Genomic DNA, 12,235 nt, shown 5'->3' with positions numbered 1-12,235 from the left:
TGCTATAACTTATACAGGAATTCATTGAAGTGTCAGGATATAAAATCAATACACAGAAATCAGTTGCATTTCTCTACACCAACAACAAGACAGAAGAAAGAGAAATTAAGGAGTCAATTCCATTTACAATTGCACCCAAAACTATAAGATACCTAGGAATATGCCTAACCAAAGAGGCTAAGAATCTATATTCAGAAAACTATGAAGTACTCATGAAAGAAATTAAGGAAGACACAAAGAAATGGAAAAATGTTCCATGCTCCTGGATTGGAAGAACAAATATTGTAAAAATATCTATGCTACCTAAAGCAATATACATATTTAATGCAATTCCTATCAAAATACCATCCATTTTATTAACAAATGGAACAAATAACCCTAAAATTTATATGGAACCAGAAAAGACCTCGAATAGCCAAAGGGATATTGAAAAAGAAAGCCAACTTTGGTGGCATCACAATTGCAGACTTCAAGCTCTATTAGAAAGCTGTCACCATCAAGACAGTATGGTATTGGCACAAAAACAAAGACATAGATCAATGGAGCAGAATAGAGATCTCAGAAATAGATCCTCAACTCTATAGTCAACTAATCTTTGACAAAGCAGGGAAGAATGTCCAATGGAAAAAAGACAGTCTCTCCAACAAACAGTGTTGGGCAAATTGGGCAGCCACATGCAGAAAAATGAAACTGGGCCATTTCCTTACATTGCACACTAAAATAGACTCCAAATGGATGAAAGACCTCAATGTGAAAAGGGGATCCAGGGGCGCCTGGGTGGCTCAGTGGGTTAAGCCACTGCCTTCGGCTCAGGTCATGATCTCAGCGTCCTGGGATCGAGTCCCGCATCGGGCTCTCTGCTCAGCAGGGAGCCTGCTTCCTTCTCTCTCTCTCTCTCTCTCTCTGCCTGCCTCTCAGTGTACTTGTAATTTCTCTCTGTCAAATAAATAAATAAAAATCTTTAAAAAAAAAAAAAAAAAAAAAGGGGATCCATTACGATCCTTGAGGAGAACACAGACAGCAATATCTTCGACCTCAGAAGCAGCAACTTCTTCCTAGAAACATCGCCAAAGACAAGGGAAGCAAGGGTAGAAATGAACTATTGGGACTTCATCAAGATCAAAAGCTTTTGCACAGCAAAGGAGACAGTCAACAAAACCAAAAGACAACTGACGGAATGGGAGAAGACATTTGTAAATGACATATCAGAGGAAGGACCAGTACCCAAAATCTGTGAAGAACTTATCAAACTCAACACCCAAAGAACAAATAATCCATTCAAGTAACGGGCAGAGGACGTGAACAGACATTTCTGTAAAGAATACATCCGGATGGCCAACAGACACATGAAAAGGTGCTCCACATCCCTCGGCATCAGGGAAATACAATTCAAAACCACAATGAGATATCACCTCACACCAGTCAGAATGGCTAAAATTAACAAGTCAGGAAATGACAGTTGCGGGCGAGAATGTGGAGAAAGGGGAACCCTCCTACACTCTTGGTGGGAATGCAAGCTGGTGCAACCACTCTGGAAAACAGCTTGGAGGTTCCTCAAAATGTTGAAAATAGAACTACCCTACAATGCAGCAATTGCACTACTGGGTACTTACCCTAATGATACAAACGTAGTGATCCGAAGGGGCACGTGCACCCGAATATTTATAGCAGCAATGTCTACAATAGCCAAACTATGGAAAGAACCTAGATGTCCATCAACAGATGAGTGGATAAAGAAGATGTGGTATATATACACAATGTAATACTATGCAGCCATCAAAAGTAATGAAATCTTGGCATTTGCGATGATGTGGATGGAACTAGAGGGTATCATGCTTAGCAAAATAAGTCAATCGGAGAAAGACAACTATCACATGATCTTCCCGATATGAGGAAGTGGAGATACAATATGGGGGGTTAAGGGGGTAGGAGAAGAATGAATGAAACAAGATTGGATTGGGAGGGAGACAAACCATAAGTGACTCTTAATCTCACAAAACAAACTGAGGGTTGCTGGGGGTAGGGGGTTTGGGGGGGTGTTATGGACATTGGGGAGGTTATGTGCTATGGTGAGGGCTGTGAAGTATGTAAACCTGGCGATTCACAGACCTGTGCCCCTGGGGATAAAAATACATTATATGTTTATAAAAAATTTTAAAAAATTTAAAGAAAAAGAATATTTTGGCTCTTCTTTGTCCTTTCCATTCCCATATAGATTTTAGGACCAGCTTATCAATTTCTGTAAAAACAGCAGTTGAAATTTTGATTTGGATTGCACTAAATCTCTAATTCATTTGGGAGAGTATTGTCATCTTATCATTTTTAATTTTTCTTATCTATGAACATGAGATCATTTTTCATTTATTTAGATCTTCTTTCTTGGGCATCTGGGCGGCTCAGTGGATTAAGCCACTGCCTTCAGCTCAGGTCATGATCTCAGGGTCCTGGGATCGAATCCCACATCTGGCTCTCTGCTCAGCAGGGAGACTGCTTCCCCCTCTCTCTCTCTGCCTGCCTCTCTGCCTACTTGTGATATCTCTCTGTCAAATAAATAAATAAAAATCTGTAAAAAACCAGATCTTTCTTTCAACGATGTTTTGTAGTTTTTGGTAATAAGCTTGCACTTCTTTTGTTAAATTTATTATTAAGTATTTTATTCTTTTGATGCCATTATAGACAGAATTGTTTTCTTTATTTAGTCTTTGGATTGTTTGTTGCTGGTGTATGGAAACAACCTATTTTTTAAAATTTTTAATTAACATATAATGTATTATTTGTATCAGGGTTACAGGGGTACAGGTCAGTGATTCATTAGTCTTACACAATTCACAGCACTCACCATAGCATATACCTTCCCCAGTGTCTATTACCCAGCCACCCCAGCCCTCCAACTCATATCCACTCCAGCAACCCTCAGTATGTTTACTGAGATTAAAAGTCTCTTATGGCTTGTCTCCCTCTCTGTTTTCATCTTATTTAATTTTTCCATCCCTTCCCCTATGACCCTCTGTCTTAATTGTATTTCTCTGATCAACTTATTTCCCTTAACATAATACCTTCTAGTTCCATCCATGTCAAGTGGTAAAATTTTATTTTTGATGGATGCATAATATTCCAGTGTGTGTGTGTGTGTGTGTGTGTGTGTGTGTGTACACATCACATCTTCCTTATCCTTATTCTTCTTTTGATGAGCATCTTTCCATATTTTGTTTATTATGGACATTGCTACTATAAACATTGGGTGCATGTGCCCCTTCAGATCACTGCATTTATATCTTTAGGGTAAATACCCAGTAGTGCAATGGAAATATATATATATATATTTTTTTTTCTCTTCTTCTTCTTCTTCTTCTTTTTTTTTTTTTTTAAAGATACCACATCTTCTTTATCCATCTGTTGATGGACATCTAGGTTCTTTCCATAGTTTGGCTATTGTGGACATTGCTGCTATAAACATTTGGGTGCACGTGCCCCTTCGGATCACTACATTTGTATCTTTAGGGGAAATACCCAGCAGTGCGATTGCCAGGTTGTAGGGATAGCTCTATTTTCAACTTTTTGAGGAACCTCCAAGCTGTTTTCCAGAGTGGTTGCACCAGCTTGCATTCCCACCAACAGTGTAGGAGGGTTCCCCTTTCTCCGCATCCTCAACAGCATCTGTCGTTTTCTGGCTTGTTAATTTTAGCCATTCTGACTGGTGTGAGGTGGTATCTCATTGTGGTTTTGATTTGTATTTCCTTGATATCAAGTGATGTGGAGCACTTTTTCATGTGTTTGTTGGCCACATGGATGTTTTCTTTGTAGAAATGTCTGTTCATGTCGTCTCCCCATTTCTTGATTGGATTATTTGTTCTTTGGGTGTTGAGTTTGATAAGTTCTTTATAGATTTTAGATACTAGCCCTTTATCTGATATGTCGTTTGCAAATATCTTCTCCCATTCTGTCAGTTGTCTTTTGATTTTGTTGTCTGCTTCCTTTGCTGTGCAAAAGCCTTTTGTCTTGATGAAGTCCCAGTAGTTCATTTTTGCCCTTGCTTCCCTTGCCTTTGGCGATGTGTCTAGGAAAAAGTTACTGCAGCCAAGGTCAAAGATCTAGTTGCCTGTGTTCTCCCCAAGGATTCTGATGGGTTCCTGTATCACACTGAGATCTTTCACCCATTTTTGAGTCTATTTTTGTGTGTGGTGTAAGGAAATGGTCCAGTTTTATTTTTCTGCATGTGGTTGTCCAATTTTTCCAACACCGTTTGTTGAAGAGACTGTCTTTGTTCCATTGGACATTCTTTCCTGCTTTGTTGGAGATTAGTTGACCATAAAGCTGAGCATCCATTTCTGGGCTCTCTGTTCTGTTCCATTGATCTATGTGTTTGTTTTTGTGCCAGTACCATACTGTCTTGATGATGACAGCTTTGTAAGAGATCTTGAAGTCCAGAATTGTGTTGCCACCATCTTTGGTTTTCTTTTTCAACATACCTCTGGCTATTCAGGGTCTTTTTTGGTTCCATTCAAATTTTAGAATTATTTTTTTCCATTTATTTGAAAAAAGTTGATGGTATTTTGATAGGGATTGAATTAAATGTGTAGATCACTCTAGGTAGGATAGACATTTTCACAGTATTTGTTCTTCCAATCCATGAGCATGAAATGTTTTCCCATTTCTTTGTGTCTTCCTCAATTTCTTTCATGAGTATTCTGTAGTTTTCTGATTATAGATTCTTTGCCTCTTTGGTTAGATTTATTCCTAGGTATCCTATGGTTTTGGGGGCAGTTGTAAATTAGATTGACTCAATTTTTCTTTTCTCTGTCTTATTGTTGGTGTATAGAAATGTAACTGATTTCTGTGCATCGACTTCATGTCCTGAAACTTCACTGAATTCTTGTATGAGTTCTAGCAGTTTTGGGGTGGAATCTTTTAGGTTTTCCACATAAAGTATATCATCAGCAAAGAATGAGAGTTTGACTTCTTTGCTAATTCAGATGCCTTTAATTTCTTTTTGTTGTCTGATTGCTGAGGCTAGGACTTCTAGTACTATGTTGAATAGCAGTGGTGATAGTGAAGAGCCCTGCCATGTTCCTGACCTTATGGGAAAAGCTCTCAGTTTTTCCCCATTGAGAATGATATTTTCTGTGGGTTTTTCATAGATGGCTTTTATGATATTGAGGTGTAGACCTTCTATCCCTACACCATGAAGAGTTTTGTTCAAGAAAGAATAATGTACTTTTTCAAACTCTTTTTATTCATCTATTGAGAGTATGGTATGGTTCTTGTCCTTTCTTTTATTAATGTATTATGTCACATTAATTGGTTTGCAGATGTTGAACCAAACTTGCAGCCCAGTAATAATTCCCACTTGGTCCTGGTGAATAATCCTTTGAATGTACTGTTGGATCTTGGTGAGGATTTTTGCATCCGTGTTCATCAGGGATATTGGTCTATAATTCTCATTTTTTTGGTGGGGTTTTTGTCTGGTTTAGGATCAAGGTAGTTCTGGCCTCATATAATGAGTTTGGAAGTTTTCCTTCCATTTCTAATTTTGGAACAGTTTCAGGAAAATAGGTATTAATTCTTTAAATGTTTGGTAGAATTCCTCTGTAAAACCATCTGGCCCTGGGCTCTTGTTTGTTAGGAGATTTTTGATGACTGCTTCAATTTCCTCACAGATTACGGCTCTATTCAGGTTTTCTATTTCTTCGTGGTTCAGTTTGGTAGTTTATGTGTCTCCAGGAATGCATTCATTTCTTCCAGATTATCTAATTTGCTGGCATATAGTTGCTCATAATATGTTCTTATAATTGTATTTCTTTGGTGTTGGTTGTAATCTCTCCTCTTTCATTCATGATTTTATTAATTTGGGTCCTTTATCTTTCTTTTTGATAAGTCTGGCCAGGGGTTTATCAATCTTATTAATTCTTTCAAGGAACCAGCTCTTAGTTTTGTTGATCTGTTTTTACTGTTCTTTTGGTTTCTATTTCATTGGCTTCTGCTCTGATCTTTATAATTTCTCTTCTCCTGCTTGGTTTAGGCTTTCTTTGCTGTTCTTTCTCCAGCTCCTTACGTGTAGTGTTAGGTTGTGTATTTGAGACCTTCCTTTTTTTTGAGAAAGCCTTTTATTGCTATATACTTTCCTCTCAGGACTGCCTTTGTTGCATCCCAAAGATTTTGAATAGTTGTGTTTGTTTGTTGTTTGAATAGTTGTGTTTTTGTTTCCACAAATTTTTAAAAATTCTTCTTTAATTTCCTGTTTGATCCATTCATTTTTTGGTAGGCTACTCTTTTGCCTCCAGGTTTTTGAGTTCTTCTCAAATTTCCTTTTGTGATGGAGTTCAACTTCCCAAGCATTGTTGTCTGCAACATGCTAGGAATGATCCCAGTCTTTTGGTACTGGTTGAGACCTGATTTGTGACCCAGGATGTGATCTATTCTAAAGAATGTTCCATATGCAGTAGAGAAGAATGTGTATTCTGTTGCTTTGGGATGGAATGTTCTGAATATATCTGATGTCCATCTGGTCCAGTGTGCCATAAAGCCTTTACTTCCTTGTTGATCTTTTGCTTGGATAATCTGTCCATTTCAGTGAGGGGCGTGTTAAAGTCCCCTACTATTATTGTTTTATTGTCGATGTGTTTCTTTGATTTTGTTATTAATTGGCTTTATAATTGGCTGCTCCCATGTTAGGGGCATAGATACTTTTAATTTGTTAGATCTTCTTGTTGGATAAGGCCCTTTTAAGTATGACATATTGTCCTTCCTCATCTCTTATTATAGTCTTTGATTTAAAATCTAATTTGTCAGATATAAGGATTGCCACCCTGGTTTTCTTTTAATGTTCATTAGCTCGGTAAATGGCTTTCCACCCACTCACTTTAAATCTGGAGGTGTCTTTGAGTCTAGTCTCTTGTGGACAGCATTTCTATGGGTCTTGTTTTTGTTTGTTTTTCACCAGTCTGATACCCTGTGTCTTTTGTTTGGGGCACTTAGCCCATTTACATTCAGAGTAACTATTGAAAGATTTGAATTTCATGACATTTTATTGCCTGTAAGGTGACTGTTACTGTATGTTGTCTCTGTTCCTTTCTGTTCTATGTTACTTTCAAGCTCTCTTTTTGCTTAAAGGACCACTTTCAATAGTTCCTGAAGGGCTTGCTTGGTGTTTGCAAATTCTTTAAGTTTTTGTTTGTCCTGGAAGATTTTTTTTTTTAAATCTCTCCTTCTATTTTCAGTGACAGCCTAGTTGGATATAATATTCTTGGCTGCATATTTTTCTCATTTAATTGCCAGTCCTTTCTGGCCTGCCAGGTCTTTGTGGGTAGGTCTGCTTCCAATCTAATGTTTCTACCATTGTAGGTTACAGATCTCTCATCCTAAGCTGTTTTAGGATTTTCTCTTTGTCTCAGAGACCTAGAAGTTTTACTATTAGATGACAGAGTGTTGACCTATTTTTATTGATTTTGAGAGGAGTTCTCTGTGCCTCCTGGATTTTTATGTCTCTTTCCTCCCCCAAATTCGGAAAGTTCTCTGCTTTAATTTGCTCCAATATACCTTCTGTCCCTCTCTCTCTTCTTCTTCTGGGATCCCAATTATTCTAATATTGTTTTGCCTTTTTTGTATCAGCTACCTCTCAGATTCTCCCCTCATAATCCCATAATTGTTTATCTCTCTTTTTCTCAGATTCTTTATTCTTCATCATTTGGTCTTCTATATCACTAATTCTCTCTTCTGCCTCATTTATCCTGGCAGTTAGGGCCTCCATTATTGATTAATAGCATTTTTTATTTCAACTTTGTTAGATTTTTGTTTTTTAATTTGTCCAGAAAGGGATTCTCTTGATCTTCTATGCTTTTTTCAAGCCCAGCTAGTATCTTTATAATCACCATTCTGAACTCTAGCTCTGATATCTTACTATTTGTATTGATTAGGTTCCTGGCAGTTGGTAGTGCCTCTTGTTTTTTGTTTTGTTTTGTTTTTGTTTTTGTTTTTTTTTTAAGGAAAGCTTTTCATTTTGTCATTTTATCTGGAGAAGAATAGATGAATGAGAGAACAAAATGCTAAAAGGCTAACAATGGCCCCAGAAAAATACACACTAAACAAATTCAAGAGACCTGAAATCAGGGGGAAACTAAAGGAAAAAAAAATCAGGCTGGTGAATATAACAGAGCCACACTAGATTTTGGGTGTGTTTTGGTCTGTTAGAAGAAACTGCCTCCCAAAATTTTAAAGAAAGAAAAAAATATATATACACAAAAATAAAGGTAAATATGATGAAGGGATGGAATATGACTGTAAAGATGAAAACTAAAAAGGATTTTAAAAAAGGTATCGATAAGATGTTGGTTGAAAAAGAAAAGAAGAAAAGTTTAAAAAAAGAAATAAAGAAAATTAAAAAATTAACTTTGAAAGACTATAGAATTGATGAAGTCCCAGAACCTAAGTCAGGTTCGGTGGGGTGAGGTTCGGAGCTGATGACTAAAGAAAGAATTCTTAAGACATCTTTGGTGCAAAATGGTGGTTTATTAAAGCACGGGGACAGGACCCGTGGGCAGGAAGAGCTGCTGCTGCCCCGGGTTGTGAGGGGTGGTTGGTTATATACGCAGGAGTTGGGTAGGTGAGGACAAAGGGGTGTTCAGAAGGGCTACTGGGGCAAAGAATACTATCAGGATATTGAAGGCTTAGTTGCTATCAAGTAAAGACAATTGGGAGTCTGGTGGAATGTTACATTCCTGCTATCAAGCATCCTTGTTAATGAGATTTAAGTTTAAAGAAATTTAACTTTATTTACTTTTCCTTCTACCTCCATCTCCTTCGGTTTTTATGGAGGGGAGGGTGACATTAGGCTTGAGGAACTGAGTTCTGTGTCTTTGGAAATTGGGCTATTGATAAGGTAACTTCTTTGTTGTAATCTCAAGGACATTTGCAAACCAAGGGAGACTCCTGTCTTGTAGGATTGTGACCTCAGCAAGTTAACTATTTATCATTTTATGGCAGTCAGGGGTGCCTGAGCAATGCTACACCTATGGAGGGGAGCGGAATGAAGGGAGAGGGTGCAAGGCGCCAGCTCTTGCTTTGTCCTCAGCCCGCCTCCTGCTCCCTCATCAGAATCATGAGGGAAAAGTCATGAATTCTGTGTGCTATATTTCCCTAGCACTGGAGTTTTGCAATTCTCATTGATCTGTGAACTTGCTCTTGGCTGCATGTTTTTGCTGATCTTCTTGGGAAGGGGCCTACTGCTATGATTCTCAAGTGTCTTTGCCCGAGGTGGAATTGCACCGCCTTTGCCAGGGGCCAAGCTAAGTAATCTGCTTGGGTTTGCTCTCAGAAGCTTTTGTTCTCTGAATCTTTCCATTCAGCTTTCTTTGCAATATTTAAATTTTCTTACCCACAATCTTTCCATTTATTTAGGTCATCTTTAATATTTTTTTGTTCAATTTAAATTTTCTGTGTACAAGTTCTACACACCTGTTCTTAGATTTACTCCTAGGTAGTCTGTGTATCTTTTTTTCCTTGATATTACAAAGGTATCTTTAAAAAAATAATGCTTTGGGGGCATCCGTCAGTTAAACTTCTGCCTTCAATTATTTCCTGGCCTTTTGGCTAAGATCAAGTGTAGCATCTGTTCTTATTAGTTTAATACCTGATATGTCCTATCTCCAAGGACAATATAGTAAATGGATTTTTGGAGCAGGGAGACAGAATAGGAGCTCACTCCATCTATTTCATGCATCTACCTGGTTTTGTAGTACTTCCTGGAATGGTTCACTCCCTCAGGGGACAATACCAAGTTTCTAAAATCAGTTTGAGGGGTGCCTGGCTGCCCCAGTTGTTAAGCATCTGCCTTTGGCTCAGGTCCTGGGATCAAGCCTCGCATCAGGCTCCCTGTTCAGTGGGGAGCCTGCTTCTCCCTCTCCCACTCCCCCTGCTTGTATTCCCTGTAACTCTTTTCATTGTAACTCTGTCTGTCAAATAAATAAATAAACTCTCTCTCTCTCAAAAAAAAAAAAAGTCTGCCTTCAGCTCATGTCATGATCCCAGGGTCCTTGCTCCTTGCTCAATGGGTAGGTTGCTTCTCTCTCTCCTTGCTGCTGCCCCTACTTATGTGCACTCTTGGTCTCTGACAAATAAATAAATAAAATCTTTAAAAAAATAATGCTTTCAAGTTTTTTTTTGGCACATAAACTACAATTGCCTTTCATATGTTTATCTTATAGTCAGTCACCTTGCTAAGCTTTTCCATTGTGCTTACTAATTTTTCTCTAAGCTCTTTGCATTCCTATTAGTCAAGGATTAATATTAGTCTAATTCTAGGCATTTGGGGCCTGAAAGGTGGGAAGGAGCCAAATCTGATATCAATTTAAGTAAAATGTTGTTTGTTTTCTGGTGGTATCACTCTGAACCTTAGACACAGTCAGCCATGCAATGATATGGTCTGTGCTATGAAACCTTCATCTCTATTGGTTCTCATATTGATCATGGGCTTAGATACAATTCAAAAGGTACAAAGGCTGTCTTCACCACGGTTGGAGATGGACCCCACCCACAGGAAACTGAACAGGAAAGGGTGAAACATTAGTGGCCCTGGGTTTCTCCCAGTTAAAATTTCAGGGGGACAGTTAATGGTGTGAAACAGGAGTGTCATCACACCAAGCACTAGGGGATTCATTTTCAGTTAGCAATAAGTGGTAAAAGACTCCTCTTCATAGCTCTTCAAGACACCTAAAGGTGCAGAGATTTCAGGGGCCATTGACCACAACCATGGGTGATTCTGAATGAGGACATCATTCTCCGCTCCTCAAGATCAGCCACAGAATGTCTGAATCTAGAATCAGGGCCTTTATGGAGGAAGCGGATGGGGCCACTGCCTTGCATAACTCCAGAACATTCTATCGTCTTTGCATTCCAGAATTAGCATTTGTTGGACACTTGCTCTCTGCCCAGCTCTGTTCTTACTTAATCCTCCCCACAACCCACCATGTTGTTCTTATCTCTCTTTGTGTGTTAAAGAAACTGAGGTATGAAGAGATGGAAGAACAGGGTCAAAGTCACCCAGTTCATAGGTGATAGAGAGATGCAGATTCCAGGATCTTTGCTCTCAATTGCTACATCATCTAGTCCTTTCCAGTCTGGAACAGAGAGCATGAACAGTACATGCTCCAGTTAAAAGAAAAAGAGAAAATCTGCTCTGATTCCCTCAGCATTTCCAGGTTTTGGCTGCTTTTACTGATCAGTCCTTCCAATAAATCACTTTAAATTCTACTAATTATTTATTTATTTATTTACTATTTATTTATCATGGTTTTGCCTAGGCTCTCTCCAAGGGAATTCTATGAGCTTCGTCAAGATGTTATTATATATGGAAGCTTAAGGTCAGGGATGGAATTCCTTTGTATCTTTGTAGCCCTACAGAGGGCTTAGCATCTGGTTGAGGCTGGGAGTATTTATTGGAAGGATGAATGACTAATTCTCACAGGGAGACTATGGAGATAAAGCCAGCTGACAGTTTTTTGAAAGATTACTCCGTCTCAGGGATCATTAGCATTTATTTTATTTTTATTTTTTTAAAGATTATTTATTTATTTATTTGACAGAGAGAGAGATCACAAGTAGATAGAGAGGCAGGCAGAGAGAGAGGGAAGCAGGCTCCCTGCTGAGCAGAGAGTCCCATGTGGGACTCCATCCCAGGACCCCGAGATCATGACCTGAGCTGAAGGCAGCGGCTTAACCCACTGAACCACCCAGGCGCCCGGGATCACTAGCATTTAAAATGCAACAAACCACTTAATCCTCAGAACAACCCTATGATCCATTATGGGTACATTATGATTTATACTTTATAGATGAGGAGATTGAGGCCCAGAGGGGTTATGTCCATGCCTGAGGTTATCAGCCACAGGAAATGGGGGCTGAGGCAGAACTGAACTTACGCAGTCAAATCTAAAACCTGGCCTCATATTGTATGACTCTGTATTGCCTGAATCTTCCTCTTCATCTTCATGGGGGTCTTCCAGCCACTGCTTGATGTCCCCAGTGATGGGAGGCTTAGTACACTGCCGGCCCAGCCTCTCCTTTCCCACCCTGGTTTTGCCACTCCCAGCTACTCTGTCACACTGATCTGTGTGAAGTCCTTTGTGATAGAACTTCTCTGAGCCCTTCCCCATCCACCCCTCCTCATGGGGCTGCTTTCTCTGTCAGAAATGTCCAGCTACGTTGTCTGGCTGGAAAATACCCTTTCAAAATCTGGTGTATT

The 12,235-nt window shown here is 39.0% G+C and overlaps 1 non-coding gene across 1 annotated transcript; it reads left to right on the top strand.

Annotated features, from left to right (window-relative positions):
• The first annotated feature begins 9,565 nt into the window (after window positions 1–9,565).
• On the top strand, window positions 9,566–9,756 carry LOC132012780 (U2 spliceosomal RNA). The gene has a single exon (XR_009402756.1). It is a non-coding gene; the product is annotated as a U2 spliceosomal RNA (small nuclear RNA).
• The last annotated feature ends 2,479 nt before the right edge of the window (window positions 9,757–12,235 follow it).

Source organism: Mustela nigripes, chromosome 2 (genome assembly GCF_022355385.1).
Source record: "Mustela nigripes isolate SB6536 chromosome 2, MUSNIG.SB6536, whole genome shotgun sequence".
Classification (NCBI taxonomy): domain Eukaryota; kingdom Metazoa; phylum Chordata; class Mammalia; order Carnivora; family Mustelidae; genus Mustela; species Mustela nigripes.
The sequence above is the reverse complement of the archived record's forward strand: the minus strand, read 5'-3'. Positions and strand labels throughout refer to the sequence as shown.